We start from the raw sequence: 6,594 nt of genomic DNA, 5'->3' as shown, positions 1-6,594 counted from the left end.
GGGGGGGGGGGGGGGGGGGGGGGTGGGTGTGCAGAGGGGCAGGGGTCCCCCCCACGGAGGACAGGGGTCCCTCACATGGAGGGCAGGGCTGGAGCATCTCCCCCCACACACACCTCCCTCCCCCCAAGAGCCCTCAGCTGTTGCTCAGCCCCATCGGGCGTGGTGCTGGGCCAGGTGATTAACCTGATTAGCCCCTGATTAGCAAGGAGTGTGGGTGGGGGCCGGGAGGAGCCGCTGGTGCAGGGCAGAGCGCTGGGAGGAGGAAGAGGAGGAGGAGGGCGCGGAGGAAGGTGGGCGCAGAAGGTGTCTATCCCGGCCGGGCAGAGGTGGGTTTGGGTCGCAGCGCTGGAAAATGTGAATTTTGGAGCTTGGTACCTCTTTGGAAACGTGACACAGGACGGTTGAGCCCGGCGACATCTCAGGGCACAATATTTTTTGGCTCAGCTTTGCGGGCAGCTGCTAAAAAGTGTGAATTTTGGGGCTCGGCACCTCTTGGCAGAGCGATTTGCAGTGCTGGGGAGGGGGGACACAGTGCGGGGGGGGTCCATCCTGCCCTTACACCCCCCTTAATGCATCGCCTCCCCTCCTCCGCCTACTCATCAGCCCTTAATTAAGGTAGAGTTGGCTCCGGCAGCGCAAATCGCTCCTGGGGGGAGTTCTTTGTGTCTCAGCTCCTTCGGCACCCCCCCTCCATCCCCCCCGCCTCCTGCTTGGCAAAAATGGGAGTTTTTGGGGGGCAGTGAGGGCTGCAGGCTCTGGTCTGTGGGCATCTGCCCCCCCCGTGTCCTGCTCGTTCCTGGTGATGGAGGTGATGCCCCGTCCAGGGTTTGAGGGGAACCACTGCCCCTTTCCAACCCTGCAGTGATTTTGGGGGGGTGTGGGGGGTGTTTGCTCTCCCCAAAGGTGGTTTGGGGTCCGGTGGGGGGCTGGGTGCTCTGGGGGGGTGCTTGACAGGGTGCAGAGAAGACACTCTGGGTGTTTTCTCTCTTTTCTGGGTATTTATACTGTGGGGTGCTCTTTGGGGGCTGGCAGTGATTGTGGGACCCCCCCAGTGTGTGCCAGGGGGGCAGGAGAGGGCCATGGGGTGCAGCCTGTGCTTTCCCAGTGAGCTGCTTCCTCTGAAGTTCTCCTCTTCCCTGCATCCCAAGGGGAGACCCCGATGCATTGAGCCTCCCTATAAATGCAGGATAAAGCGGATTTTTCCCAGATTTGGGAAAGCAGGCACCCCAGCCGGCTCTCCTCCCCCCCCAGAGCGTGCATCCCACGGGTGAGGGCTTGCTCCTGGGGTCTCCCCTGGCTCCCCCACCCCTTGTTGTGTCTCCTCAGAGCAGCTCGGTGAGATGGAAAAGGGCCTGGTTGGTCTTTGTGCCTGGGAAACCCGGGGATGAATAGAGCGAAAAAACTAATAGAGCAGAAGGTAACGAGCTTTATTGTGGAGCCAGGAGCAGCTGCGGCCCCAGAGGGGCCCTCTGCCCGGGGTGTGGGTGCTGGTCATCTCCTCCTGCCAGGCCAGGGTGTTCTATGGTCCCTGGTGATCCCACCAGGGTGACAAGAAGGGACAAGCCAGGGCCTGGTGGCTGGTAGGGCTCATTGCCATGAGCTCCTCGGGGTGGTCCAGCCCAGCTCCACCTGAGGGACTGTGGATGTGCTGAGAGGAGGAAGAGGAGGAGGGTGCAGAAGGTGTCCATCCTGGCTGGGCAGAGGTGGCTTTCGGTTGCCACTCCACCAGCGGTGCTAGAAAATGTGAATTTTGGAGCTTGGCACCTCTTTGCAAACCATGACATAGGATGGTTGAGCCCAGAAACATCTCAGGGCACAACATTTTTTGGTTCAGCTTTATGGGCAGTGGAGTTTCCAGGAAGGTTGTTTGGTGCTCAGGACCCTGCTGATGGACTGATCCACCCTCCTGGGCTCGCTGGAGATGGGCAAGATGCTCCTGGTGGGGCCCTGTGTCTCCTGGCCTCCTCCCCCAGCAGGGACAACCCTTTTAGACAAGGAACCTTGTAAAAATCTCACTTTATTAGAGCCCAAATAGCAGCTCGTGTGAGGGTTTGGGTTTGCCTTCAGCTGTTCTACAGCAAAGCACAAACATCCACCTTCTCCTGCATCCCTGGATCTACGGCCTCCGGTGATGCGCACTGGCCCTTCCAGCATGGGGGAAAGTGGCTTTAAAAGGGGAAAAAATGGTAGAACTTGGTTAGAAAGTCTATTTTGCAGGTGATGGGGGAGAAACCCCTGGTGCTGAGTGGTGAAGGGAGCTGCTGGGGGGTCTGCCCTCCCCGCCAGGGCGGCCAAAGGGCTGCGCTTATTTTTAGGGAAGGTTTAATTATGGTTTAGTGAAAGGGTTGTGGAGCCACGTATGGGGAGATGTAAACAATCCACCGGCTGCCCCTTAATGCCGGGGGGGATTTGCGGGGGCCAGATCCTGCTCGGGGCTGAGGGAGGGAGGATTGGGGCTTTATTTAGCAAATCCCCGGCTGCGCTGCGCCCCGAGCTCCTCGCCCGCCCCGGGCCACCCTGTCCCCAACCCGGGCTGGGCTCCTGGCGCCCGTCACATGGACTTAAAGCATGACTCTGCTGGGATATGAGTAATGCGCGTCAGTGACTCATTTTCTGCCTTTTTTTGTGCTTTTTTATTTTTTTTTTCTTTAAAGCTTCCCCTGTTGGTGTTGACTCGCAGCCTCTTCCTAACGCGTATCCTCCAGGAGCGGCCTGAGGTTTCCAGCCCTTTTGCTGGGAAATGTCCCTGTGCCACCTGGGGTGGTTGGAAATCCTTTGGAAATCCATAAATACCATTTTTGGTTTTTTTCACCTTGAAATGAGAGGGGTTCACCCACACATCACCCTCCCTTGGGGAGACGGGTGCACTCCAGCAACCAGCCTGTTCTCCCTCTGCCTTTGGGAAGAGCCCAGGCAGGGAGCATGTTCCTTGTCTCATTAGCACAGGGTTAATTTTGCCCTCAGGAAGATGAGTTTTGGGTCTTGCCACAGGCAAGGAGTTATTTCATAAGGTGGAGACATCCCGTGGAGCCCACCAAAGCTGTGGGTAGCGATAACCCCCCAGTTTCCCACCTGTGCTGATGGTGGAGGTGGCCGTAACTCAGCGCTGCAATGGAGGAATTTGGGGAATATTAATTATTTCTCCGTTGCCCAGCCTGGGAGGGGGTTTTCAGGGGAAGTTAAAGCTCTTCTTGCTTTTTTTTTAAGGAATATAAGCTCTGCTGAGGAGAACCAGGAGGGCTGTGGGAGACGGGCTGCCAGGTCTACCCCAGCTGGACACATTTTTGGGATGCGCGGGATGGCTGCGGCTAAAAAAATGTGTTATTTAGTGGAAAAATGTTATTTTGCTGTGGACAAGTGGGTGCCCATCACCTGGGCATGCCGCCATGTGTGCCAGCCTGGCTCCTGGGGGTGTTTCTGGGGGGGCAGTGGGGTGATGTTGGGTGCCTTGAGCCCACCCTGGGATTAGGGATGGATTTCCCGGAGGCGCCGGGCGCCCTTCCCCGCGGCCGAGGCAGGTGGCAGGAGCTCCTGCCGGGGATTAAACAAACCATCTGTTAAATAATCCCGTCCCTCCGCCCGGGCGTGTGGAGGCATTTCTCACCCGTGGGGAGGGCGAGGGATGGGGACAGGGACACCCCAGTGACACAGACCATGGCTGTGTTGGGCCATCGAAAATCGTTTCCCCACTGGAAAAAATGTTATTTTGCTGTGGACAAGTGGGTGCCCATCACCTGGGCATGCCGCCATGTGTGCCAGCCTGGCTCCTGGGGGTGTTTCTGGGGGGGCAGTGGGGTGATGTTGGGTGCCTTGAGCCCACCCTGGGATTAGGGATGGATTTCCCGGAGGCGCCGGGCGCCCTTCCCCGCGGGAGAGGCAGGTGGCAGGAGCTCCTGCCGGGGATTAAACAAACCATCTGTTAAATAATCCCGTCCCTCCGCCCGGGCGTGTGGAGGCATTTCTCACCCGTGGGGAGGGCGAGGGATGGGGACAGGGACACCCCAGTGACACAGACCATGGCTGTGTTGGGCCATCGAAAATCGTTTCCCCACTGGTGGAGCCAAACTGTCAGGGATGCTCTTGGCTTTTGGATTGGTGGAGCCAAACTGTCAGGGATGCTCTTGGTTTTTGGATTATTATTTGTTTTTAGGGGAAAAAATGGGATGGGATTATTTGTTTTTAGGGGAAAAAAAAATGGGATGGGATTATTTGTTTTTAGGGAAAAAAAAATGGGATGGGATTATTTGTTTTTAGGGAAAAAAAAAATGGGATGGGATTATTTGTTTTTAGGGAAAAAAAATGGGATGGGATTATTTGTTTTTAGGGAAAAAAAAAATGGGATGGGATTATTTGTTTTTAGGGAAAAAAAAATGGGATGGGATTAATTTTTTTTTAAATGGGGAAGAATGGGATGGGATTTATTTTTTATGGGGGATTTTTTTTTCCTTTTATGGAGAAAAATGGGATTGGGATTTATTTTTTTTTTAATGAGGAAGAATGGGATGGTGGATTTTTTTTTAAAATGGGGGAAAATGGGATGGGGGATTTTTTTCTTTTAGGGGCAAAAATGGGATTGGGATTTTTTTAATGGGGGAATTATTTTTTTTTAAATGGGGAAAGTTGCGACGAGGGATGATACTTTGTTTTTAATGGGGAAAAATAGGATGGGATATATATATATATTTTTAGGGGAAAGAATGGGATGGGATTATTTGTTTTTAGGGGAAAGAATGGGATGGGATTTATTTTTTATGGGGGATTTTTTTTTCCTTTTATGGAGAAAAATGGGATTGGGATTTATTTTTTTTTTAATGAGGAAGAATGGGATGGTGGATTTTTTTTTAAAATGGGGGAAAATGGAATGGGGGATTTTTTTCTTTTAGGGGCAAAAATGGGATTGGGATTTTTTTAATGGGGGAATTATTTTTTTTTAAATGGGGAAAGTTGCGACGAGGGATGATACTTTGTTTTTAATGGGGAAAAATAGGATGGGGGATATATATATATTTTTAGGGGAAAGAATGGGATGGGATTATTTGTTTTTAGGGGAAAGAATGGGATGGGATTATTTGTTTTTAGGGGAAAGAATGGGATGGGATTATTTGTTTTTAGGGGAAAGAAGGGGATGGGATTTATTTTTTATGGGGGATTTTTTTTTTCTTTTATGGGGAAAAATGGGATTGGGATTTTTTTTTAAATGGGGAAGAATGGAATGGGGGATTTTTTTCTTTTAGGGGCAAAAATGGGATTGGGATTTTTTTTAATGGGAAAAACGGGATTGGGATTTTTTTTATGGGGGAATTATTTTTTTTAAATAGGGAAAGATGTGAAGAGGGATGATTTTTTCTTTTTAATGGGGAAAAATAGGATGGGGGATATATTATTTTTTTTTTTAATGGGGAAAAATGGGAAGGGGTTATTATTTTTTTTCAAATAGAGGGAAATGGGATGGGGGATTTCCTTCTGAGAAAAGCGTGTGTCTGACTGGGACCAGTCCTGGAGACGGCGGTGCGGGGTGAGAGGCAGAAGTTAAATTTCCATCACAGATCCAAGGTGACGCTGAGAAGCCGAATTTCCGAGTGCCGAGAGGGGCTGCTTGTGTTTAAAAACGGTGCCGTTATCCCCCCCCCTAACCCTGGGGGACAGAGATTTGGGGGGAGGCAGCTCCTCCGCGCAGGGAGGTTGGTGTTGATGCTCCTAATCCTGTTTTTTTTGGGTGCTGAGCGGCGACGGTGGCCTCGGGGACAAACTCAGGTGTCCCCCCCCAACCTTGGGTGTCCCCAACCCCCGGGGACCAGCGTGGGGGGGGGCCGTTTCGGGTGGGAAGGCTGGGGATGTGGCTCCTCTTCCCGCAGCCGTGCGTGGGGATGCTGCGGTCAGAGTGGTCCTAGAGCATCTTCTCTGCCAGCAAAAAAAAAATTTAAAAAAAATAAAAAAAACTAATATCCCCGCAATTTTGCAAAAAAATAAAAAAATAAAAAAAAAAATAATATACCCGCATTTTGGGGGCTGGTTAAAGCCAGTTTTGCCAATTTTGTATCTCACGTTGTTTATGGGGGCAATTCTCGGGGTGTCCCACGGAACTCCTGCCTTGGCATTGCCCGTCGCCTCCTTGTAGCGGCTCTCGGGGGTGATTTTCCGGCCGGGGAGGGTCGCACACCCCCTCGGGGCGGGGCTGGCAGGGAGAAATGATGGGGAGGGGGACACACGGAGGGAGGTGGCGTTTGGCTGGGATGGCTCCTGGCATCCTGCTCGTAGGGCAGCGGGGGCACCGGTGCCCATCACCGCTGCTGCTGGCCGAGGTGGTGGGACCCTGGGGGGGGGCTGTGGGGCTGTCAGATGCCGGGTGTCAGGTCCTGCAGCCCCCCCCGCCTTTCCTTTTCCCTCCCCAGCCTCTTTTGTTCCCCGCTCCGGGCTGCTCTCCTCTCCACGCCAAATTAATTCCCGGGCGCTCTGAGAAAGCGATGGAGGAAGGAAAAAAAAAAATTTTTTTCCCGCATCATCATCCTTTCGGGGCTAATTGGTGGCGGCGTGACGTCAGCCCCATGGATTTCTCTCTTGAATGGCTGCGGGAGGGGCCAGGAGAGCCCGCCC

Source organism: Calidris pugnax, unplaced genomic scaffold (genome assembly GCF_001431845.1).
Source record: "Calidris pugnax isolate Ruff unplaced genomic scaffold, ASM143184v1 scaffold29, whole genome shotgun sequence".
Taxonomy (NCBI): domain Eukaryota; kingdom Metazoa; phylum Chordata; class Aves; order Charadriiformes; family Scolopacidae; genus Calidris; species Calidris pugnax.
Note: the sequence above shows the minus strand (reverse complement) of the source record.